This window comes from Homarus americanus, unplaced genomic scaffold (genome assembly GCF_018991925.1).
Source record: "Homarus americanus isolate GMGI-L3 unplaced genomic scaffold, GMGI_Hamer_2.0 scaffold1024, whole genome shotgun sequence".
Lineage (NCBI taxonomy): Eukaryota > Metazoa > Arthropoda > Malacostraca > Decapoda > Nephropidae > Homarus > Homarus americanus.
Window position 1 is genome coordinate 512,210 of NW_024715228.1, and position 27,231 is coordinate 539,440.

Here is a 27,231-nt window from a genome sequence, read left to right on the forward strand (position 1 = left end):
TGTGTGTGTGTGTGTGTGTGTGTGTGTGTGCTTGTGTGTGTGTGTGTGTGTGTGAGTCCAATTTATCAGTGTCCTTATATAGGTATAGCCATACGTATATAAATTTGTCTTCGTAAGCACAACTCATTAGGTTAGGTTAGGCTAGAGTGTGTAATGTCTTGTTAGTGATCCACAAATTATTATATTTCTTCCCTGGAGTGAGTGAGTGAGTGAGTGAGTGAGTGAGTGAGTGGGAGGAGTGAGGAGTGAGTGGGAGGGAGTGCGGGAGGAGAGTGAAATACTGAGTCAGGAGCTGACGTATGTAAATTTGTCTTCGTAAGCACAACTCATTAGGTTAGGTTAGAGTGTGTAATGGCTTGTTAGTGATCCACAAATTATTATATTTCTTCCCTGGAGTGAGTGAGTGAGTGAGTGAGTGAGTGAGTGAGTGAGTGAGTGGGGTGCCTTCAAGCTTCAGGAAGCATTAGAATGAGGACGGTGTGTAATTGACGTCATCAGTGGCCAGGGTTTATAAAAGAGGTGTTTGGACTATTAATTGGCTGTTTGTAGTTGTTATTTACACCATATGAACACACACACACACACACACACACACACACACACACACACACAGCCAAGAGCCAATTTCCTCCTCTTCCTCCTCCTGTTCTGACAAATGTTTCCCAATAGAATCATTTTACACCGCAATTCACGAGAGAGAGACGAGCCCTCCTCTTCCCCCTCCTCTTCCTTCTCCTTCTCCGCCTTTTCCTATTCATCCTCCTCTTCCTCATGTTTCTCCTACCCTCCTCCTTCTGTTCCTCCTGTTACTTCACCACCTACCCCAGCTCTTCCTTCTCCTCCTCCTCCTGGTCATCTTCCTTCTTCCCCCTGCCCCTCTTCCTTCTTCCTCCTGCCCCTCCTCTTGTCCTTGCTCCTCCTCTTCCTCCAAACACTTAGGTCACAGGGAATGGAAATTGATGTTTGGTGGTCGTCAGTGGTGGAGGTAACGACTGTATGTGCATGAGGAGAGAGAGAGAGAGAGAGAGAGAGAGAGAGAGAGAGAGAGAGAGAGAGAGACCCCCACCAACAGGAATTCAAGGCTCCAAAATTTCACCATTAAAAAAGCATTATATATCTCCACCATCTGTTCTATCACCATAACACCACAAGATGAACGACTATCCTTAACACCATATCTACACTAACACTCTATTTCTATGACACTAGAGATTAATTTCCCAGGTGAGAGATGACGTCTGGGGTGATTTATGATGGGAATTCTCGTAGGACATAAGACAACACCTTGCTCTCAGATCTTCAACTTAACAATCCCGTCAATATGATATAAGAATCACGTGAACATTAGGCACACTAGTTTTTTGTGTTTCGTTTATTTCATTTTTGTTTCTTGTTTCATTTATGACTTTTTTTGTTTGATTTATGTCTCGTTCGTTTTATTGATGTCTCATTTGTTTCATTCGTGTGTCTCTCGAATCATTCCAACTTGCTTTGTTCGTACCTCTCACGTTTCATTCTTACTTCTCATGTTGCATTCACATCCCGTTGAATGATCTGAACGAACCGTTTTATTGATGTCTCATTTGTTTCATTCGTGTGTCTCTCGAATCATTCCAACTTGCTTTGTTCGTACCTCTCACGTTTCATTCTTACTTCTCATGTTGCATTCACATCCCGTTGAATGATCTGAACTGAACCAGAAACCTGAGTGAGTCACAGGATTCACAACCATATAAATATTAATCGCTCTGGGTGTTAGTTATTTCGGTAAAGCTGGATTTAAAATGACGATCCCTTCAATACGCCGTTCAGCTACGTTTAAGAAATACAGGTATTTTATTTTATTTTTCTTTGCTGTTTTTCCTTGTAATCAGATTTTTTGTAACTATTTACCGATTGTAGCTAATGTCTGTATAGTGCAATAATGATAAATTAATTAGTGGTGTTGTATGTCTTTGATGTAACGTAAATTTCGCCAGGTTAATTATCACAAGTTACGAGGCTGCGTCATCGGTGAGGAATAATGAGGTAGGTGGCAACTTGGGGCTGGGAGCGTCGTCTGCTACTACACCATCAACATGTCGGGGAGCGGGGCGGCCTCAGTTGCTCTCAGGCACCAAGCGAGATAGGGAGTGTGAACTGTGCTCCACCGTAACGACACCCCTCACAGTGCTCCGTCATAACACACCTGAAGTAAAGAGTGTCTCTGTCATTACACTGAGTTGATCGAGATAATTTCTTTTGTGGAATCGAACTTTAGATGCAGACATAATTGAGGGTGTAGAAATTTATGCCACAAATAAGCCGCTGTTTTCCTAGTCTGTACAGCTGCTGATATTATTGACAGTCCACCGTCTTTAGTCCACACAAGGTAAGAGTTTGTGAAATTAGTATTGCACGTGGCTGACACTTTACTTGGTGCAAAATAAAGTTGAGACAACACCCATCAACTTGGCTAAGTTGGGCCTCGGATCTAACCCAGCCACAAGATCAATAATTATTAATTCTCGTAACAGTACTGTACTTCTTCGTTCATGAAAAATCTTTAAGCTCCTACTAGCTTGTGTTGAGACAGACCACCGGAGGAAGGAATGTTTTCTTGTGTGTTGTTAGGGTGGTGGTGTGTAGTCTTCTGTGAGACTTGTGCAAAACTGGTTTGTTTGTCCCGAGGGTGGGGGTTGGGTGACTGTGCAGTCAGTTGATGTTATAACTGTGACAGACCAGTCCTAACTCCCTGACAGTCGGTAGAAGCAAGAGGGTGGAGGCGGCGACCCATCGATCGTAGTGGACGCGGCAGCTCCTACAGGAATCACGTGACTGGGCCACCTTCCGCGGGCCACACAACCAGGGATTTAACACCCTTGTGACCCTATGCATCTCCCAAGCTGGTAGTCAATGTCTTAGGCCAAGTGGCTCAGGGAGATACGTGTTTTAAGTAGATTTTGGCCTCGCGACGCTGCTGCCTGGCCTGGCGTCCCTCGCTGGCCTAGGCCTACCCGGCATCACCCGCCAGTCTCACCGAGTCTTACGCCCGAATTATTAAACAAGATCTTCCCTTGAAGAGGGTCGTCGTGTTTCAACCCGAGTTTTAAACTAAATGAGTCCTGCACTGCGGTGTCCCTCAGGACTCATTTAGTTTAAAACTCGGGTTGAAACACGACGACCCTCTTCAAGGGAAGATCTTGTTTAATAATACGGGCGTTAGCAATTTACTGGACGGGGAGAGGTTACGGAGATTCATATGGTGCCGTCATTCATTCAACGAGTTATTTTTAGCTTCTCCACCTACCATATTTCTTGAAATGCGTGACACTGGAGTTAATATTGATTTCGTGTCGCAGTGATCTTGAACTACTTGCCAGGTCCTGCATGACTACCCGCAGGTTAAAGGTGGATTAGTAAAGACGAGGCATAAGTGTGTTGTCGTCAACCTGCTTCTGTCTCAACGTCCCTTTAATAATACTACAACGATTTTAATTCCATCTCGTATATCAAGATTTTTGTCCTTTGATACAACGTTCATGTACTCTGTGTGTTTACCCGAAAATTTACACTTGTTTACAATACCTTCTGGGCGGTAGATGGTGAGGTGACAAGTGACTATTGTAATTACTTATACCTTATACTACCTCTTGTGCCCTGGGAGGAGTCAAAACTGTGCCGGATCTTCAATTATTTACGTAACAAAATTCGGTACTAATTGGCACTGTTACAGACATTAGAGGTTGTTTCTGCTGCTTCGCTTCCTTGTATAATACCTGAGACGCTGGTTGACCCTGTTGTCTAGTTTACCCACAGGTCTATGTTGTTTCTGAGGTGTGGTCATGAGGTGCCGAGTTACTCACGTGAGGACTGGGTTTATACCTAGTGTTCAAGGTCACGAGGCTGTAATGCTCACATCTATTGAGTTCAGTAGATCGTTTAATTAACACGAATTCTTGACGTTACCCAATAACTCTTATTCAATTATTTTCCTAATATTTTTCATTAATATTAATAGACGGTGGGGCAGTGTCGACCATTATACAGCCATACGGTAATTAACACTAAGACGATCCTCTGACGTATTATAGGCTATTGGCGGAACTTTTTAAACTGTTATCTTGCACATCTCGTTATCAAGGTGTTCACGTCTACCTGTTATCACCTTAATTACCTTCTTCACACTTTATTGATCAATTACATTGCATTTTTCTTTCTTTGTGATCGAGGAAATTTGAAGGTTATTTTCCTTTGTTGGTGACTGCAGTGGTGGAGGGAAAAAACAGACGACCAACAACGAGCAATTTACGTGAACGGCACTTGTGGCTCGCCTGGCAGCGCTCCCTGAAGGTTAGCCATGACTCGTGCATTCCCAGTTTAGCACCTGTGTGACTAGGGTCAGGTCCCCCTCCCGCCTTCCCTACTCGGTACCACCCCCTACACTCCCCTACGACCAGGTACCACCCCATACATCCTCCCTACCAAATACCATGCCCCTACCGGGTGCCTCACCCCTGCTAGGCCCAGGTGTGGTATAAGGCCTCTCGTATCAATGGAATTCGCAATGAAAGTAACCTGACCAGAACAGCTCATGACCGCCGGTGGTTGGGGGGGGGGGGGATATTGATGGTTCATTAGGGAGAAACTTTCACACACACGTTGGTTTTGTGATTGTGTTAAAAAACGAAACAAATAAGGTTTATAAAAGAAACAATCAGATTACAAACAATAACATAAACAATCAGAACCTACTCTTGGTCTATCAGGACGGACTTAATCTACTCATCCATGTTTTATCTGCGAACTAAAGATATACACAGTGTCTATAACTATGTCAATGGAAATCAGATTAACTGGCTCGTCAAAGGCAATCAGAAAATCATTCATGTACAAAGGGAGACTAAACTTAATATTTATCAAAGGGAATGAAATACTATGAGAACTCTATCCAACTGAATTTTTTTGTTATTTTGTTTATATTTTTAGTTTGTGGCCTTTTGTAGTAGTAGTAGTATCGTAGTTGGTCTTGTATTGTGGGAGTAAGAATGAATGGCAGTGAATGAAGTGTGTGTGTGTGTGTGTGTGTGTGTAACTATATAAGGAAAAACTAAACTAAATCTATTCTAATTATTGTTTTAAAATTATGTATACTGTTTATATATTTAATTTGTCTATTTATTTATTCTCACAAGTAAAAGGAATCTCGGAGACGTCAAAGGTATCGACTATAGACCAAGTCAAACATCAATGGTCTTATGGAAATGTTTTTCACTTGTGTCACCAGAATGTCGAGTGAGGTGTCTTGGCGTGTCACTTTTTCGACAGGGGGCGAGTGTAAGATTTTGTGATTGGGTCAAATTTTTCAGGAAAATTCGTGTGATACGTGGCACCTCCTTGGCCTGTGTGCATTATTATTATTAATAGTTTTGTTTATGTTCAAATCAGTACAGGAATATATATATATCTTTTTTTATTATTCCCAAAGACCAGTTAGCAGATTACATAGGCAGCAGAAAGAATATTTGACCCAAATTAGTGGAAGTATCCCGATATTTGCATGGAAGGTATAACAATATATCTCGTTGTTCAAGGGATTTGTTTATTGTGGGTGAGAGAGAGAGAGTCCCGATAACCCAGCAACTGAGAGTGATTCATCTCCTGCTGTCAGACACCTTCAGCTGGGAGCCTCTTGTGATGTTTATGGTCCCCTCATACGGACATCCAAGAATTTGTGTGTGTGTCCGCGTACCAGCATCGTGTCCCATCTCCTCCCTGTGTCCTATAAACCACTGTGGACTCTCAAAGGGTCGTACGTTAAACACTTTCTCTAACTGGAACTGTTTCGCTTTACGGCACAGAGACGGTAACTTTAACTGGTCTATAAAATAAAAGTGCGGTTGAGAGAATGTCGTGACGAAAAAAAAGCTCTCTCATTCTCCATTTTGCGAAGGAACAGTAAATACAAGTCATTAAGAACCTGGACCCAAGACTAGTGGCAGTGAGGACCAAGTGGCAGCAGGTCTGGTGATGCTGGCTGACTGGTGAGTTTTGTTTTTTTTATGAAGGATGCAACAGTGAGTGACAATCAGAGCGGAGCGACGCCTGAAACTCCCTCCTGTGGTGACTGACCCGTGATGACTGACTCTATCTACTCCGTCCACAGCTTCGCCCCTCCCTCGCTATCGACATAAACCGCTCGTAGGGGAGGTCACGATCAATTGTGTGGGGTCGCCTGAGGGAAGGAAGGAAGGAAGGAGAGAGTTGATGTGGGGTGAGAAGTGTGAGGGAAGGAAGGGATGTGGTGGTTGAGTGGTGAAAGAGGTGTGGAGTATGACTGGGAGGGGTGAAAGGAAGGGGGCGCTGAATGAGGGGTTGAGGCAAGTGTGTTTGAAGGTGGAGAGGGTGGTGTATGTTGAGGGAAGGAAGAAGAGATGGTGGCTGAGGGGTAGACGGGAGTATGGAGTTGAAGAGAAAGGAGGCAGATGTGTTGTAGGGAAGGAAGGAAGGAATGTTGGTCGAGAGGTGGAAGAAAGGGGAGGTGTTTAAGTGAAAGTGAGATACGGGGATGGAGGGAAAGGGAGTGAAAGGTCGAAGGAAGAATGTAAGAGGTTTCAAAGGGAAAGCATCATTAATTACATTGCGTGAAAGTGTAGAAAGGAGAGAGGGAAAGCGAGAGGAGGAGGTGGCGGCGGGGGGTAGTATACAAGATGGGTGGTGAGGCTGGGACTGGCAGTTTTGAGGTCGTTATCGAGGGCCCAGAGAGTGAAAGTTGGAGAATATTAGCTTGCCGGGCTTGTAGCTGTCACGACCAAGGGTACAGGAGGAATATGGACACCTTTTTTCGAGGGAAGGAAGGAGAGGCTCTTAACTGTCTGATACAACTGGGGGTGACGGTGTTAGTTTAAGTGGCAGTAACTCTATTGTGGGCTGGGGGAGGGAGGGAGGGACAAGGCGGACCAGACAGGGGGAACGAGTCTTTAGAATTAGGGGCTCAAGAGTGAGGTTGGAGGGGTGGGTCGTGGCGGGAATGTGTTTCAGGGGGCCCCGCTAGAGGAGCACCGAGGACAACACGTTATGCTCTAGTTGCAGTAAAGTGAAACTCCGGGGACAATATTGCGTTTGATTAGGAGTGTGACCGTGATGACTCGCCATGGTGCTACTGTACTGAGTTGGGCAATAGTGGTGTAATGACTGTGTCCGGGTCAGTGATTCTGGTGTGTGTGTGGCCGGAAATATCCCTCATTTTATTATATTTAACCTGTATAGACGTTTGATGGCCAGCAGGTGAGAGAAAATGTTTAGGACAGGTAAAATTGACTGACAGGTAGCATGCGTTGTTAGGGAACGTTAACCTTCGCCTATTACATCATCAACCCCAATTTAAGTGATTAGTTTAGCACGACACGACACAGTTACACACCACCACTAACGTTCAGAAATTATACCATGGTTTCGTAGTCCGTGTTAGACCTGGAGGGGGTTGGGAATGAAGTCAAACCATAACTCACGCCATAATACATTAGCTTAGTATGTCATTGTACTCATTGTCAATATTGATCGATTCTGACGTTGAGAGATACCACTATGTGATATACTTTTATGTATTTGAAATCCTAGATAAGTGAGTACTTGGCTATCACTCATGTCAACAAAGCTATAACAGCACCAGTATTTAGAGAGAACTCCAGTACGGGTATTATTATTTTTTTACCAGGTATGAGTTTTATGTGAGTTAAACTTATAAAAAATGGGAAACGGTACAGGAGAGTGAGGTTAGTGTGTCATTTATTATTGATTGTAGGTGGCTATAGGGCGGGGAGTGGTCTGCCAGCCTCAGTGTACAACCTAGTCGTTGCGAGATTTTTCTCTCTCTTTAAGAACTCTATATTTTCCTGATATTTTTCCCTATTGTGTATTTTTAAAATTTATCATCTTAACCTTGTCTTTCTATTTTACTTTCACTTAATCGAGATTGTACATACATCATTAACTAAAAAAATTACCGTTTGCTTTGAAAATGCCTCAGTGTACAGTACTAATTAAAGGAAAAAAATGCTCACGACTATTCACAAAGGATAACGAATTTCATAATACTCATCTAGGAAAATAAATAATAATTCTCAACTAGAAAAAATACTTATTATTACTAGGAAAACAAATACTAACTAAGGCTAACAGTTAAGAAATACTCGTTAATACTCCAGAAAAAAAATCATTACTCAGGAAAAATTATACAACTTTTATTAACAGAGATAACATTTATGGCACCTTGACGACAGCTGTACGTTTCTGGGTATCTGGATAAACTTGTTGACATTTGTGTAAGCTGCGTGTTTCTTTTGCTTTTCGTGTCTGTTGCTTCTGTCGTTATATGAAGTTTAAGTTACGTGTTATTTTAGTGTTGTGTGTGAGAGAGAGAGAGAGAGAGAGAGAGAGAGAGAGAGAGAGAGAGCTTGTACGAACATTTAAAAATAGTCTCAAGAACATTCCACCTTTTCATGGCTTCGTTTACAGCACCTCGGCATTCTCGTATTCATGGTTCATTATGCTGTTATCATCACTCACTCACACACACACACACACACACAGACACTCAACTCAAACTAACTCACACACACACTCAAACTCACTCACACACTCGTCCTACTATCATTACGGGGCTGGGAGTCGTACAGTACCGGGCGTCAGAGGGGTGTTCTTCACTTTATAGCCAAGAGGTGGAAGGTATTCACTCCAGAACCTCCTCCACGGTAACTCAGATCTGAATAGGATGAATAGGAGGTGGTGGATGTCGTTATGAGCGTTTGTGTGTGTGTGTGTGTATATCGCTATGAACGTTTGTATATCGCTGTATATATGTATGTATATCGTGTACTGTGGACACTCTTACCCTGCAGGCATTGACCTATGGGTATACTGTATATACACTTTCCATTCACTCGGTGTAGAAGAAAGTGGAATGAGTGACACAATGTTACTCAGACACCTGGATTCCTGTTACTCATTAAGGTAAGTCGTGCGTCGAGGTACCGTATCACCGTAACCTTAATGATGTGTTCAATAGAGAAGCCATGACCGTAATTGAAGGTGGGGGGAGCCTTTTACGACACAATGGAAGCTGTTAGTGGGGGGATTTTATTAGTAGGTGTGATTTTGGGATTGGTTATGGCCAGTCACGATAATGGGATTACCTGAGGATTAGACACCCCCTTTAACCTGTCTTAACCTAACCCAACCTAACCTGACGTTACTAAGTAAGGATGAAACATGCTTGGGTGTCTAATCCTCAGGTGACCCAAATAACTGGTTGATTTAGGTGCAAAGTTTAGAGTGCATACAAAGAGTGTGGGAAGGGGGAGGGTGTTGTGGGTGTTGTGGGTGCTGGTAAACTCGTCAGGGAGGGAGGAAGGAAAGGAGGCAGGCCAGGGTGTAGATGTTTAGGATTACCTTGGTGGGGAGGTGATGGTCTTCCTTGGGCCTCTGAGGTATACCTTGGGCCAGGCACTTGAGGGTCATACAGGGCCCCCTAACCACAACCACCATCCATCATTATGTCCTTACTGCTGCCGTCCTCTTTACAACCACTACCACCCGCTACACCACCACTACCACGGTCCAGTACACCACCACTACCACGGTCCAGTACACCACCACCCCAGCACCACCACTCGCTCCACCACCTATCACTACCCTACCACCACCCCACCTACCACCATCTCGTTACCCTCATTACATATCGAATTAATAGCCACGGAACAGCTGGCTTAGTGTTGATACCCGAAAGTTAGCAATAATCACACACACACACAGAGGCTAGGACACGGGTCTTGTATACAGGTTTAACTTTCTCCTGCAGAAGGGAAAAACTTCATCAGGAGCTATTACTGAGGCTCAGGCCGGTGTGAGCATTGGGGCAAAAGTTCAATTGTAAAGTTTTATCTTCATGTTTGTGTGGGAAAATGATCGTAGTTACTGTGAAATGTTTGTACATGGGTGAGGAATAACATCAATAATAATAATGATAATAATGATGATGATAATAATAATAATGATAATAGTAATAATAATAATAATAGTAATAATAATGATAATAGTAATAATAATAATAATAATAATAATAATAATAATAATAATAATAGGGTAATAATAGATAATAATGATGATGATAATAATAATAATGATAATAGTAATAATAATAATAATAGTAATAATAATGATAATAGTAATAATAATAATAATAATAATAATAATAATAATAATAATAATAGGGTAATAAAGATAGTGATAGTAATGGCAAATTTCAGTAAGGTGTGGTGGTGGGGGAGGAGAGGGAAGGTGTGGTAGTGGAGAGAAGGTGCATCTGACCACCACATCTTCCCCCCCCCCCACCACCACCACCACACCTTTCCCCCCACCACCACACCTTCACCACCACACCTTCCCCCCACCACCACACCTTCCCCCCACCACCACACCGTGCGGGGAGGGAACATTGCACCGCCACCACCATCACCACCCACTGTGTCACTCATTATCACGGTCACTGAACCAACACTGACTTAAACCTAGGATTCATTTATCGTCGGGTGTATTCTATCACACTCACTCTCTCACTCTCACACACTCACTCTCTCACTCTCACACACTCACTCTCATACCTCTTACATTTATCAACTTTATAATACGAAGTGAACATAAAACCAACAGAGAATAATTGATATAGTAATACATGTATATATCTGCCGTCTTTGGTAATGTCCCCGGGTGTATTACTGCCGATTCTCTACACAATTCTTGCCGCTCGGTGTGTCAGAGCAGGGATTGCCACTGGCGTCAGAGCCGGACGGGCAACTTGAGCAGCTGTCAGTGCAGGCAGTGGGAAGACGCACACAAGAGACCGGTAAACACTGCCAACATTACCAACGATGAATGTAATGTTCGTATGGTCAGCACTGGAGACCAAATGAGTTCCTTTTTCCAACGGGACCTTTTTCATTGATGGGTGGAACAGGATGATAACTGGCCCGGTGATGTTGCTTGAGAGGAGTTGGGTGAACGTTGACGATAGCTCTTCCGAGGTTTGTAAGACAACTCCACTAACTGGTGCCTAGCTGTAAAACTGGAGTGTTTAGTGTTGCTTTTACTGGAACACTGCTCAACACTCAGCGAAGGATCACTAGGACAGTCTACAGGTAAAACTGGTGGAGCGACAACCAGGTTCACTCACGCTCAGTAAGAATTCTATAGCTTATCTACCTTGTGAGGTCAGAGTCCCACCACTTGTGTATAAAACTGCAAGTATTTTCTATATAAGTTAAAATATATATAAAGAGAAGCCCGGGGGTGAACAGTACAGGAGGACACGTGTATCTAAGTCAAAACCTTGGCTCAGTCTGAGGTTTTGAGCCAGTAGCTACCCTCGCCTCGCCGTCTCCTGCTGCTGGTGTCTGGGTTTATGCAGTTGCGACACTCCTTAGCCCTGCGGCGGTAATTTGTGTTTTCAATAATATAAAGTCACCATTGGGAGACCAACTGACCCAGACACTACATTGAAGATACGGCTACAGAAACTAGTCTCGGTCGTCTTGAATACCTGTATAATACATTACATTATACAGTTAAGTTAATACTAATAATGATATAATACAGGTTTACATAAATAACAAGTAGACATTGGCTTGCACACTCGTTCATGGTAACATGTGTCGTGAGATACTCTCCTTTCCACATATAGTCACGCTCACACACACACACACACACACACCGTGGCTCAATTGCCTTAGAACCCTCTCACACAATCTCATGCTAACCACTGTCACACCATCACCACCACCAGTGTCACACCATCATCACCACTAGTGTCACACCATCATCACCACCAGTGTCACACCATCATCACCACTAGTGTCACACCATCATCACCACCAGTGTCACACCACCAGTAACACATCACCACATGCTTCACAAGTGACTCACTATGACGTCACGCGGCCAGCCAGCCCTCACCACTCAAGGGACTCTCGTGGGTGTTGTTGACGCAAGATGGCCAGGCGAGGCTCTTGGTGGACGGTGCATCAGTCATTCACACTGAGAGGGGTACCAAGGAGATTTCCAGGTATACTGTTGTTTAACTTAGGATTGTGGCTCCTCCCTCCCTCCCTCCTTCCTTCCTTCCCTCCTTCCCTGCCCCTAGGCTCGCCGCATGGTGGGGAGGTGGACAGGCTAGGTTGGCCAGCCGAACCACAAACTGGTTACGGTGTGAAGTCTGCTCCTCACTTCCACGTCCTATTTTATTCTGTCCTTGTTCCTTTGTTTAACGTCCTTCACTTCCTTTCCTTCTTTCTTTTCCTCCCTTCCTTCCTTTCTTCCTTCCTTTTCTCCATTCCTTCCTTCTTTCCCTCCCTTCTTTCCTTCTTTTCCTCCTTCCCTTCCTTCCTTTTCTCCCTTCCTTCCTTATTTTCCTCCCTTCTTCCCTTCCGTCATCCCTCTCCCTTCCTTCCTTCTTCACCTCCCTTGTTTTCATCTTTTCATTCCTTCCCTCCTTTCTTTCCTTCCCTCATCCCTCCCTTCCCTCCCCCCTCCCCTTCCCTCCTTCTTCACCTCCCTTCTTTTCAACTTTTCATTCCTTCCCTCCCTTCCTTCCCCCTTCCTTCATCCCTCCTCTCCCCTCCTTCTTCACCTCCCTTCTTTTCATCCTTCCCTCCACCTTCCCTCCACACTAGGATACATAACAATTCACTGTACTTACTGTAACATCCCCCCTAGCAGCTCATAGACCACAATCATCAACACCTTCTTACAATACAATACAGTGGCGTAGAGAAGGAGTTTGGCGACGAGCACGAGGGAAGAGGGCGGGGGGAGGATAGCTAAATTTGGAGTTAGAGACATCTTCAAAGTTCTTTCCTCCTCCTCCTCCTCCCACCGGTGCCAGGGAGTGTAGTGGGGTGGGTACTTCTGGGTACGTCTGAGAGGGTAGTAGTAGTGGTGGTGGTAGTGTCATGAGACGATAGTAACGATATCTCGGCCACAGAACGATGTATCCATCATTAAGGTGTATCTAAAGAAAGATTTCAAGAAAATATAAACAAGTAGTCATATTGATGGTAAAAGTAATAATAATAATAATAATAGTTACATGATAATTAACATTGTTTAGAACGGTGAAGGTTTTACACATATTACGTTCACCTGATGAAGGCAATACACGTTATGGTTGTCAGCAACGGCGAATATCCTTCCAGTGTTCCTCGTGAGATTTCTTACGGTTATGACGCATCTCTGAAGTTCTCGGAGGTAGTGACGCCTGCACCAACACTTCAGAGAACTAGGGAAACGGCAGCTCGTGTCCACCTGTACCTGAGTGACTGGTTATTACCGACGTTACCACCACCACCACCACCACTATCACCACCATTGCTACCACCATCAGGCGTGCGTTCCAGTGCTGGTGGTGGGGACGGCATGGCAGCTCAGGCCTCACCACCGGATATTTGCACATACTCCCGGGGTTTACGTGTGTCGTTATGGTGAGTCAGAGGAAGAGAAAAACTGAGTGTTAGTAAATGTGTGTGTATGTGTGTGTGTGTGTGACAGTGTATGTGTGTGTATGTATGACAGTGTATATGTGTGTGTATGTATGTATGTATGTGTATGTATGTGTGTGTGTGTGTGTGTGTGTGTACAGTGTATATGTGTGTGTGTGTGACAGTGTATGTATGTGTGTGTGTGTGACAGTGTATATGTGTGTGTGTGTGTGTATGTATGTGTGTGTGTATGTATATGATGTGTGTGTGTATGTGTGTGTGTGACAGTATAAATATATATGTATGTGTGTGTGTGGGAATGGTGCTCCTTATGAGAATTCCACTGAGGAGAATGACGGGGCTCTCTTGGGGTGGGTCTTGCTGGGGCTAAATTTACCTTCCGTCTTACCTGCTTGAAATCCAATTTATGCCGTATATCTTACCTGCCGTAGATGAAAGTGTGTGTGTGTGTGTGTGTGTGTGTGTGTGTGTCTGTGTGTGTGTGTGTACGTGCGTGCGTGCGTCGTGCGTGCGCGTCTGTCCTACCTGTGATGTAATCTGATTTCCCCAACTCAATTACTGTTTGTCATACCTGCCTCTGTCATGGTTTGTTACATCATATACCTGACTGTTCCGGCTTGTCACACCTGCCTCCGTCATAGTTTGTTACGTCATATTCCTGACTGATCCGTTTTGTCGTATCTGCCTCTGTCATGGCTTGGTATTTCATACACCTGACTTAATGTTTCCACTGTACTCCTGGGCATGACGTTTCCTTCCTCTCTCTCTCGTGTCATAATCTACCTGACGTATTTTGACCTGCAGCTAAAAAATATAAATTACAAAATATATATATTTACTACCGATTTTTTGGCTGTTTTTTGTTTTCGTATTTTTTTGGTTACAAAATAATTAAAATAATAGTTTTTTATGTTTAATTCATATAATGGCTTAGTCAAATGACCTCCTGTGGTTAGAAAAATACAAAATAAAAAATATATCCGTTTTGAACTTTTATATCTTGTGATGGTAAATATTAAGGGGTATTTTTAAGTTCTATTTATCGTGATGGGCTCAAGGTTCTGGAGCAGTGAATCGAAGAGAGATAAATAATGAGAGTATTGATGCGTGGTGTTGCTGGCCCCAAGACCAAGGTTATTGTACGAGGTCGTGTCGTGCTTCACCTGTTGTGCTTCACCTGTCGTGCTTCACTTGTCGTGCTTCACCTGTCGTGCTTCACCTGTTGTGCTTCACTTGTCGTGCTTCACCTGTCGTGCTTCACCTGTCGTGCTTCACCTGTCGTGCTTCACCTGTTGTGCTTCACCTGTCGTGCTTCACCTGTCGTGCTTCACCTGTCGTGCTTCACTTGTCGTGCTTCACTTGTCGTGCTTCACTTGTCGTGCTTCACCTGTTGTCTTCACTTGTCGTGCTCGTGCTTCACCTGTCGTGCTTCACCTGTCGTGCTTCACCTGTTGTGCTTCACCTGTCGTGCTTCACTTGTCGTGCTTCACCTGTCGTGCTTCACCTGTTGTGCTTCACTTGTCGTGCTTCACCTGTCGTGCTTCACCTGTCGTGCTTCACCTGTCGTGCTTCACCTGTTGTGCTTCACCTGTCGTGCTTCACCTGTCGTGCTTCACCTGTCGTGCTTCACTTGTCGTGCTTCACTTGTCGTGCTTCAAGTTCCTCACCTCTACGTCATCTATTGCATTTGCATCGTTTATTGATCGTCCGTCGTACGTCATTTTTCTTGCATCCGTCTACGTCACCTATCGTGCATGCGCCGCTTGTATGCGTCCGTCGTTACTCGTCCGTCGTGCTGCGTTAGTCAACTTTCTCCTCATAAATTGGCTGGTCGAACTTCCTTGATGATCCTCGTGGTGAACTCTTAATAAATTTGTTCCTTGGGCAGTGTTGTTGTTTCCCTCGCTGCCAGGTGTGATGACGATGTGTGCCAAGCGGACCGTGACTCGCCATGACACAGCGCCTTTGACCAACCCCTGACCTGCCGGGTGACCAGGTCCTCCTCTCCAGGTCTGCGGGGAAACACTGACCTGCTCTGATATATGCAAATTACACCCCGTGTGACATTTTATATTCCACCAGGTCACGTGAGGGATGTATAATTGGCCCGCCCCGAGCCTCAATTAGTCGGCGTGGCCAGCTGACTGCAAATCACACGCCCACACGCCAGATGGCTCGCCTCCCTGACTGCACAGACTGTATCCCTGAGACTGTTGTCCTGCCCAGTCACTTCCCTTTCGATGTCTGAGGAAATAACAACCGAGCCATTATAGTTTTAGTTATTAGAAGACGTGAAGGACTGCCTCATACGTGCGCTTCATCCCTCGTGTGTGTCGTGACGTCTCTTACCCCTCCCGGATTTGAGGCAAGGTAGACACACGCGTAAGCCATCATTGTTTACCTCCGGCGTCAGTTTAGCCCAGACCACGAAGCGTATCTGTGAGATCGTGACCACGTGATTGTGCGTCCGTGGAAGGTTTCTCTACGCTCTGGGAGACATGTTTACCTCTGCAGGGATAGTAAGAGAAGCAAAGTGAGATAGTGCAAAGGGAGACAAAATACCAAGCGTATGACGAAGAGGAATTAATTTATTTTTATCTTTATTATTCTTGGCCGACTCGACCACTACCAGGCAGCGGCAAGAGAAGTTTGGATGAAAGTCCTGGACGTCAGCCAGTCTTATGAAGCTTATTTCCCAGCATTTTCAAACACTCAAACATGTCTTATAGCTGATAATACCTCAAGATCTTGGCAGAGGTTCAGGACTACTGCCGCTTACAAACACTTCAGAACCCGTGTCAACAACCACACCATGTAAACAATACGCTTCACCTGTTCACCACACCTGACGTCAAGTATAGAAAGAAGAATCAATTATTTACGATTTCCATTGAGTAACTACAGGTAGAGTGGGCAATTAAGCCTTGGGGTGGAGGAAGCCCCTGTAACGATATATATAACAAGACTGTCTGTGTGTCGGAGTAGAAAATAATTACCTGATCACGAGAGTTGCCGCGTCGCTTCCTATCACCTGTGAAGTTTATATGACGCAGGTGTGGCGTGTGAAAGTGACGGGAGGTAGCCTAGTTAGTACAGGTCAGCTTCAGGTCATCGACAGTACAGGTCAGCTTCAGGTCATCGACAGTACAGGTCAGCTTCAGGTCATCGACAGTACAGGTCAGCTTCAGGTCATCAACAGTACAGGTCAGCTTCGGGTCATCGACAGTGTAGGTCAGCTTCAGGTCATCGACAGTACAGGTCGTGGGGGTCAGGGGAAAGGTCAATCAGCTAGCGTGAGGGTTTTAGATGAAGAACTTGTGGAGCTGATGAAACTTGCAGGACGGGGCTGTGTCGACCACCTGCCTCCCTCCCATCCTCTCCTACTGTCTCCTCCCCTCTTTCTCTTTTCCTTCCCTCCTCTCTCCCTTCCTCTCCTTCCTTTCCCTCGCGTCTCCTCTCCTATCCTACCTTCCCCTCTTTTCACCTCCTTCCTTCTCTACCCTCCCCTCCCCTTTTCTCTCCTCTCCTACCCTTCTATCCCATCTATCCTACCCTCCCTTCCCCCTCCCTCTTCCTCACTCCAAGAAAGAAGCAGTAATAACTAATTCACTCAAGTAGATTCTCCCTCCCTCCCTCCCTCCCTCATCACGATGCATCACTGGCTGGGGGTAATATAATAAGAACCCTGCAGTGAAACCTCTGTTAAACTGACTAAATGAAGAGTCCGTTATATCGAGGGTTCGTTAGGTGTGATCTAACGAATTATATAGAGATAAAAGTCCGTTATATCGAGAGGGTGTTAAATATGAACCCCCAACTAACGGATTATATGAAGAGAGAAGTTCGTTATATGAAGATTCCGTTGTAATTAAATAGCTCTTATTATAACCCTCAGAGGATGTCATTGAGTGGAATAAAATCTTAAATTCAGTAATCCAGCGAAATATGACGTCATGCGAGCTGTGAATGGGATTGAACATCGGATTTTGTTACGAGTTACACGAACGCTTCTGGATCACCTCACAACGTCGAGAAGAAAGCCAAATATAACCTTATGTATTCATGTTGTCATAAAGAAATAACTTATAAATAGTCCCCTCGCGTGAAAAACCTCGATTAGTCAAGTCAGGAAAGGCGGAAATAGCTAGATCTGATTTAAGTTTAGCCGAAGTTCATCTAAGAAGTGGATGAACTCAGGAAGAGTGTGTGTGTGTGTGGCAGTGAGTGTCTGTGTACATGGTGGTGGTATGACACTGTAGTGGTGTTAAGTGTGTCTGTATATAGTAGTGATGGGTGAGTATATGTGTACATTGTAATGGTGGGTGAGTGTGTGTACATGGAGGTGGTGGTTGAGTGTGTGTGTGTGTGTGTGTGTACATGGAGGTGGTGGTTGAGTGTGTGTGTGTGTGTGTGTGTGTGTGTGTGTGTACAAACATGGCGGTGGTGGTTGAGTGTGTGTGTGTCCTCCAGCGCCTGTATCAAGTAGCAGGAGAGAGACGGTGCGGCCCCCTGACGCTCTCAAACCTGATAGGGAAGTCCTTCACGGTGGTGCTTGCTGCTGACGGCGACCCTCAAGTTAGGCGAAGGTAAAAAAAAAATAATAGAGACTTACGATTGTCTCTACGATTCTTAATATTTCTCATTAATATGAATCACTTATAGGATCACCTGAAGAATCTTTACCCCCCCTGCTTATTTCACCTAAAGATTAACCACCCTAACGCTAACCTAATTCCCCAGGTAGCAGCGTTAGGGTGTTTAATTGGCAGGTGAAATAAACTCCGGTGCTAATCTTCAAACGTGATTCGAAATTGATATTATTTCATGACTGCCACAATCCTATACCAGCGACTCCCATCTGTGTGTGTGTGTGTTCAAGGCATCTGAAACTTTCACATTCTTCGCCGCTCAAAATTTCGAGTTAATGGTGTGTGATAGTAAGCTGTGGTGGTAGGGGATTGTAGTTGATGGGAAGTTGTAATGGAGAGTGACGTGTTGTAGCGGATACTAAACGGTTGTAACGGGTAGTAAACGGTTGTAACGGATAAACGGTTGTAACGGATAATGAACGGTTGTAGAGGATAATAAATGGTTGTAAAGGGTAGTAAACGGTTGTAACGGATAATAAACGGTTGTAACGGATAATAAACGGTTGTAACGGATAATAAACGGTTGTAGAGGATAATAAATGGTTGTAACGGATAGTAGATGAGTTGTATGTAATATCTCGCCTTATCTGGCAACAGTAGACGGAGAAGAAAAGCAGAGAGAGGTTATTATGGACTGCAGGGGGTAGCGGTTAGTGCACCCCGGGGCAGTAACCGCCCGCTTAGTCAAGATACATGATGATGAGGTGACTGGTGTATGGGGGGCAGGTAGAAATGGGGATGGAAGGTGGTGACAGTGGGGCGGTCCTTGGTATGTAAACAATTATAACACAAGATAAACAGAGTGAGACTTGACTCCCCTCCCATTTACCATCATCCATCTGTGTTTTTAGCTTCACCTGCCACCCAAGGCTGACCTTCGACCTCTTGGTGACCTCGCATGGGTGTGGTGATGTGGGTTGGTTGAAACTGTTGCTAGGTAAATCCTCCTTCCCTATGCTTCACCCCCGTAACTGCTTCCTTCCCTACTTTACCCCCTCACCCTTCCTCCCCTTCACTTTCCTCATTCCTTAGCCATTCTCTCCCCCTACTTCCTTTGACCTTCCCTCTCTTTCCCCTTTCCAACCTCCGTTCCCCCTTCCTTCCTTCCTACCTTCCTACCTACCTGTATCTTCCTCCCTTCTTCCGTTCACCCTCCCTCTTCCTCCCTCTGTGTGTTTGTGTCAGATCTCACGCCAGTCACCCTCTGCTAATTCACAATCAGGACGGACCTGTGTGTGTCCTTCACCATCACAGAAGCGGGTCAGTAGCCAAGGTGGCCCTGGAGGTCAGCTGGGCCACGGTAGTTGACCTTAATTGGGTGTTGTGGTCACACAACAACAACGTTTCCTGCCCAGGTGAGATCCGGTAGTTGTCTCTCTCACCTCAACATACCTCGTGGCCCTCTAAAGTCTAAACTATCCGTGACACCCTCCAAGCACTCATCAGTCTTGGCACTCCTACGAAATCGCATTGTATGTATACGGTATTAGGGTCATAAGTTCGTGTAGAGAGGCTCATTACGTCGTTATAGAGGTCAGAGTTCAACACCTTCCACCACTGATTAAGGAGCCTTGACCTCACCTTTCCCCTTGGCACCCTCAAACTACCGGGATGGTGCCGTGCCGCTGTAAGGTTTTTGTCACCCCTGGAAACTCTTGTGTTGTGAGCAGTGTATGTGAGGAGGAGGTGGATGATGTCATGTAGTTTAACGGCATCTCTGGGTCGTGTTGGGATAAGTCAGGTCGTTTTGTGGTGTTCAGAGTCCCGAATTCACACCCACCGACCCCACCATAATACACAGGTCCCAGAAAGTGAAGTTATCTGGCCCACTCTGAACCCCTGACACGGTCCCTTTAACATGGTTGAGTGAAGTGGGTGAAGCAACAGACCGAAGCTTTGAACAATTCCTCACTTAAAGTAACTCGTGATTTGTGTCCCCCAGCATGACCTACAGGCCGCACGTAACATGATAGAACAATATAAACAAGGAAAAATATATTATAAGGTTAACAAGATGACAATAACATATATATGGATGTACGAATTTCAATCTACAGTGAACTAAAATTATCATACTGAACCAAAATCATTTTACACCTCTATACAAAAGCATGAAAGCGGCATATACAGTTAAATAATGTCTGTTTGTCTATCATACATGTGGTTGCCGCTTTAAAACTGGAGAATGTATTGATATGAAATAGTGGAGAGTTTTATATCACTGATGGCTATAGCATTAAGTACGATAAGCGGCTATTTCTGTACGTATCAGAATAAATAAATTAATCTACGACTCTCTCTCTCTCTCTCTCTCTCTCTCTCTCTTTCTCTTGCTTGCTTGGGAGTGTTGGCAAGGGCGTGTTCCTCCTCCAGTAATTGTTTGGGTTTTTCTCGTGTTGGTTTGTTTGGGTCATTATGTGTGAGGTGGTGTCCGGGGTTCTTACCTGTGCCTGATTGTACCTCCGGGTAATTAAGACAGGTAAAAGTGTGCAGGTGAAGGTGAGGAAGGGAGGTTAAGTAGGAGGGGAGATGACGAGGAAGAGGTGGAGGAGGGGAGGAGGGTTTGAGAGTGAGAGGAAGAGACGCGGGGTAAGTGAGGAGGGAAGAGGTGAGGGAGGAAAGGGGGAGGGGTGGGGTGAAGGGGTAAAAAAATGGGAAGATGGGGCAGGGAGGGTGGTGAGGGAGGCTGATGAGGGAGACTGAGGGAGAGTGATCCAGCACCTTGAGGGGAGGAATGTAAGTCCCCGGGTGGATGGAAGGAGTGAAGGAGGGCCTGGGAGGGTTATCAAAGGGGGGAGGGAAGGGAGGGTGGTGAAAGACGTATACTGAGAATGAAGGGAAGGTGATGGAAAGAGAGGCATGGAGGGAGGGAAGGGAGGGATAGAGGGAACGAACGCGGAATGAAGGAAGAGTTGGAGGGAAGGAGAGATGGAGGGAGGAGCCCCTACTCTCGCCTCAGGTAAAAACAACACTTGGAGTCATAATTAATTTCAGCAGCTTGAGGTGGAACAACAGAGACCATGACGGCCTCTCTTCCTCCCCTCTCTTACTCCTCTCCATTCTTCCTCTTCTCTTCATTATTCCTCCGTCTCTCTTTCCCTCCTCTCTTACTACTTTTCTCCCCTTCCTTGCTCCGCCTCCCTTCATTTTCCTTCCTTCCTCCCCCTCCTCTTCCTTCCTTCCTCTTCCTTCCTTCCTCCTTCCCCCTCCTCTTCCTTCCTTCCTCCCCTGTCTTTATTGGCTAATGGAGGAGGGGAAACGGGACTAAGAGAATATAAAGGAAGGAGGAGGAGGAGGAGGAGTTGTTTTGGCAATATATTTAGAAAATAGCAGTTCCCCCTCCCCTCCACCCCCCCCCACCCCCTCCTGAGTAGTAGTAGTGGAAGAAGGGGATTAAGTGGGAGACGGGAGAGGGGGGGGGAGAGATCAGGCAGAGTATTGATCACCACCCCCCTCCAACCCCCTCTCAAGGGTTACTGTCAAGGCCTATACCTAAATCTCAAAGGGTAATTTTACTCAGGTATGTGTGTTTAATTACGTGACGAGACTGACAGGTGTGTGTGTGTGTGTGTTTTCTACATCGTTCTCATGATTATATTCTTCGTTCTTCTCTTTAGTCATTCATTGTTCCTTCTTTATCCTTATATTTATTTTTCTTCTTTTCATTATTCTACTATCATTTTATTTTTATTTTTTCTCTTTTTCCTCTTCTTTCTCCTGTTCCTTCCTCCTGTTCCTCTTTGTCACCCTCCTGTTCCTCCCCCTTCCTTTCTCATCCTTCCTTCCTTCCTTCCTTCCTTCCTTCCTTCCTCCTCTGCGAAAGGAAATAGTTATGGCCTAATGAATTCACAGAAAAGTTTATTGTTATTGCCCTAAGTCTTACTCTTGTCTTGTAGTAAATAACCTAACTGTCTTTGTCTTTTGTTTGTGTTTGTTTTGTGTTTGTTTTGTGTGTGTTTGTTTCGACATCTGTGTGGGCTTGTTTTTGCCTTTCGATAACCTGTACCTACCTTACCTTACCTTACCTTACCTTACCTTACCTTACCTAACCTTACCTTACCTAACCTAACCTTACCTTACCTTACCTAAACCTTACCTTACCTTACCTTACCTTACCTTACCTTACCTAACCTTACCTTACCTAACCTAACCTTACCGTAGGACATCTCATAAAGTAAAAATAGATCACACTTGATAGTTTCTGTTGCACGTCTTCGGTGTATCCTTCACTCCTTGGTGTTGAAGGATTTAAACTAAGGTCCTTGAGCTTCACTATCACACCGATGCACGACCTTGTGTGGGCGCCCTCCCTCCCTCCCCCCTTGCAGCTGTCTCATATCACAGTGCATCTCCAGGCCGCCAGAGTGCCACGCCCACGGGTCACCCAAAGTCTAAAAGGTCAGGGCCAGTGCCAGTGCCTCTTGACCTTCACACACACACACACTCTGCGACCCTGACTAAATCCATCTTATACCACACGACCTCATGATGGTTCTATTCTACTGGGACGCTCCTTTACCGATTCATACTGGGTAAAATATTCAACACCGGGGAAGTTATGCAGTGAGTCGAGTGGCGGGCCGTCCAGGGTGTGCATATAGCTTCTCCAGGGCCAGTAATGGATGTTTTATTACCTCCTCTAGCTCGAACCGTTGAACCTCCTCTTGATGGTCTTACAGTAGATGGTAACTTGCTTGATGTTGATGGTGGGGAGGAAGGGGGCGCTGGGGAAGTGGGGAGGAAGGAAAGGGTGTGTAGGTGGGGAGGGAGAGGGTGGGGAGAGAGGGGGTGTTGGGGTGGGGTGGCTGGCTGGCTTTAATCTAGAGGTCCTCTTGATGTGCGTGCAACTGATACCATCCGTCGTATCGTTATCTTTAAAGGGGCAGAGGTTATCGTTCTAGCCTGGGAGATATTAAACGAGCTCACCTTCTGTTCCATCTGATATCTCTTTATCTCTAGAAGGACATCAGTTAACATATTGTGTAAAACTTTCTTATCGTCATTCACCCAAGGATAGTCTTTTTTTATTTTTCATTTGTATTTTACTGTTGTTTTGTTTCTTTCATTAATGCATCGTTTAACCTTTTTTGCACGATTTTTTGTTTGTTTCATCTCTCGTAAAGTAAATGTCGCAGATGTCACCTGTCCACCTGCCTGACACATCATCCCTCAAGTTGTTTATTGTTTACAGTCACCAGAGAGTTCCTTAATCTGACCTGTTTGTGAAAAGGCCACTCGCTCTCGTCCGTGGCTCCTGAGAGTGACGCGATATTAAACCCACACACACACACACACACACACACAGACAAAACAGTAAAGCATAAACCTTCAGGTAGTGTTAAAACATTCCATATAGACGGTGATTGCGAAGGTGGTAAGGCAGGCAGGTATTGAATCACACCTGGGATAAACACCTTCACAAAACATGGATACACCTCACCGACTGTCAACAAGATCTTCGTCAGGTGTGTGTGTGTGTGTGTGTGTGTTCAGCATAAAACAAGGTCCCGGGTTTCTAAAGGATCGTTCGTTTAATCAGTCCCTTAAAAAGTAACCCAAGAACAGACACAAGGACGACTGCCGAAATAGGGAGACTAAAATGCACTGAGAACCGAGAGTGAAGTCTAGAGCTCTTGATGTAAGACTCCTTGAGAATCCAGAACTAAGGTGGAGTGTATGCCTTCCTGCCTGCCTGCCTGCCTGCCTGCCTGCCTGCATTTGTGGTGCTCCTCAAATATTGCTATGTTTGCCTGTGGTACAGGAGGGTTCACTTAAAACTCGTGTGACAGTCAAGTCTTCCACGAATCCTCCACCGCTGCTTTCACTCCTTCTAAAGAGAAAAAAAAGTCTTTTTGTGTACTGTGTGAGGGAAGGTCTTTACATGAGAGAGAGAGAGAGAGAGAGAGAGAGAGAGAGAGAGAGACCTTTGACACTGCAGTGAAGCTTAAAGCCGACCATGCAAGGCCATGAAGACCAATTGTCAAGTGCCGCCTGTGTGTGTTTGTGTAGGGGGGTGGTGTTAATTCGTGGAAAGAACACACACACACACACACACACACACACACAGAATTATACCTATATATCCACAAATAAACGAGAAACAACTTATTGGATTAGTTCAATGAAAAAAAAAGGTCAGTGCAAAAATATTGTGATATACCTCACCATTGACCTTCACTGTTAGACACTAATTAACCTATAAGACACTATCGACCTGCCCTGACCTGTCAACCTTCATCCTTCACTCACTGCAGGTCACCCACATTCACCATCCTTCCCTCCATCACCTCTCCTTCACCACCACCTCCTTACCTCCTTCACCACCACCTCCCCTCCTCCTCCCTCTTCCTCCTCCCCCTCTTCCTCCTCCCTCCTCCCCCTCCTCCCCCCTCCATGCTCGTGACCTGCCTCCATAACGACTTGCCTCTATCACGTCCGGATATAGAGGTGAGTGACACTAAAAGCTTGACTGGTCGACGAACTTTCAGGAATTCCTCGTAGGGTTAAGACCATTGGCAGCAGTGAAATGGAGACAGAAAACAGAGAATAAGCCGGAATGTAAATGGGACGTAAGCTTTGGGAGGTTTAATCTTCAGGTGAAATAAGCTTTTGGGGTTTTAATCTTCATGTGAAATAAGCTTTTGGGGGTTTAATCTTAAGGTGAAATAAGCTTTTGGGGGTTTAATCTTCAGGTGAAATAAGCTTTTGGGGGTTTAATCTTAAGGTGAAATAAGCTTTTGGGGGTTTAATCTTCAGGTGAAATAAGCTTTTGGGGGTTTAATCTTAAGGTGAAATAAGCTTTTGGGGGTTTAATCTTCAGGTGAAATAAGCTTTTGGGGGTTTGATCTTCAGGTGAAATAAGCTTTTGGGGGTTTAATCTTCAGGTGATCCGTGTTGTCTTTTGCCTAGGTGCGAGTCATTAAGGTCACGGTTAACAGAGGTGTGTGAGTCACCTGCCCAGGTAAGGAAGGGCACACGTCTTGTTGATGGTCAGCGGATATCGAACCCTTGTCCTACATGTTGCCAGGTTGACACTGACTCCCAATCGTACTCAAGGGGGTTGGTATCGTACTCAAGGGGGTTGGTATCGTACTCAAGAGGGTTGGTATCGTTCTCAAGGGGTTGGTATCGTCTCAGGGGGTTGGTATCGTACTCAGGGGTTGGTATCGTACTGGGTTAGTATCGTACTCAAGGGGTTGGTATCGTACTCAGGGGTTAGTATCGTACTCAAGGGGTATCGTACCAGGGGTTGGTATCGTACTCAATGGGGTTAGTATCGTACTCAAGGGATGTCATCGTATTCTAACGGTGTTAAGTAAATTTCAGGGTAGGAATTGAGCCTAACATCCACATACAGTATCACACAACATCACCACTACAGGCAAGAAGACATCAGGCGAACGAACAGCTGGCTAAGTAAGGAGGGAAAGCAAACGCCAGACGCTGTTGATAGCTCTCACTGGCGCTTGTTTATTGCAAGGTGCTGCCGGCCAGAGGGAAATGGGGGTACTTGGGGAGGGTGAGAGGCCGAGTGTGAGGTAGAGGAGGCCAGAGTAGATGATTTTGTCCCCTTTAGGTTTTAGCAACTTGACTCACCCGGGAGGACAAGGTCACTAGGGGGTGGGGAGGGGGGGTAGAGTTTACAGGAGGTCAATAGGTCAGGTCAGATATGTGTAGGTGTGAAGGTTTTTAGTGTGCAGGGAGGAAATATGTTGTTAGCAAGAGTTGTTGTGGGTTGTGTTGTGTGCATGTATTTTCCACGACACACACACACACGCACACACACACACACACACACACACACGTCAAACTTTTCCTTGACTGGAGATGACGTGAGAAACGAAATCTGTCTTTCCCATCACAGATAGTGAGTTAGAGGCAAAAAAAAATAAAGTCGACGAAATTGATCTGAGACTCTTCAATGTTAAGTATATATGTTTGCTTGTGTCCAGTTGAGGTGTGTGTGTGGGGGGTGGTTCATTAGTGGCTCCTACTTTATATTGCTTGTTTGATTCACTCAGTAAATGTTGTTGGTCTCTCTCTCTCTCTCTCTCTCTCAACAGTATGCTGGTAGTATCACGATCACCACTCATTCGATCGACCACCATATGGTTTGGTATTGGTCACCAGGACTCTCTCTCTCTCTCTCTCTCTCTCTCTCCTCTATCATAACCCTTCTCCTTTGCTCCTCCATCCCCCCTCTTTATCCACTTCGTTACCTCCCCTTCTTCACCTGATTCTTAATCTATTCCTTTGCTTTCCCTTTCCTCCTTTCTCCTCCTATCTCCTACACCTCTTTCACTTCCCCCTTCCCTCTCAGTCTCCCCATCCACTTCTTCGTCTTCTTCTCCCCTTCCCTTCTCCTACTTCTCCTTCCTTCTAACCTCTTCCCTTTTCTCCCGTTCCTCCCTCTCCCATTCGCCCTTCCCTTACCACATATCCCCAGCCATATTTAGTTCCACAGCCCGTCACCCCCCCCCACTTCTCCTCCCTCCTCCCCTGTCTTCCCTCCTCCTCCTCCTCTCTTCCCCTCCTCCTCCTCCTCTCTTCCCCTCCTCCTCCTCGTACTTACTTATCATACCTAGCTTAGGGAGGTTAGCCTTTGAAATATTATTACCATCATATAAGGAATTAATATGTTGGTTCCTGTTGTGGTTTTTTGGCGGTGAAGGAGTCATAACTACGTCCTGTTGTGTTCTTTTAGGGTTTAAGTTTATGTGGTTTTCTTTTAGGGTTTAGGTTGTTCTTGTTGCCTTCTTTTAGGTCTAAGTTGTTCCTGCTTTGTTCTTTTAGGGTTTATGTTCCTGTTGTGTTCTTTTCGGGTTTAAGTTAATCCTGTCGTGTTTTTTTGAGGTTTAAGTTGTTCCTGTTGTGTTCTTTTAGGATTAATTTGTTCCTGTTGTATTCTATAGGGGTTTAAGTTGTTGCTGTAGGTGTTCTTTTAGGATTGATTTGTTCCTGTTGTTCTTTAAGATTTGTCAATTTTGTTATGTTCTTTTAGCATTTATGTCCTTTATTACCCTGCCCTTATTTTTTTTTACAATATATAGCTA

At 45.1% G+C, this 27,231-nt stretch overlaps 1 protein-coding gene across 2 annotated transcripts in view; it reads left to right on the top strand.

Annotated features, from left to right (window-relative positions):
• Positions 1-2,087: 2,087 nt before the first annotated feature.
• Positions 2,088-27,231, top strand: part of LOC121855065 (methionine-R-sulfoxide reductase B1-like) — a 65,496-nt gene continuing 40,352 nt past the window's right edge. The window contains exon 1 of one of the 2 annotated variants that reach the window (XM_042349894.1): positions 2,088-2,371. The gene's annotated coding sequence lies outside the window, so the exon portion shown is untranslated. Of the gene's footprint in view, positions 2,372-4,214; positions 4,333-27,231 lie in introns of those variants that run through there. The other variant, XM_042349900.1, reaches the window with a different exon arrangement.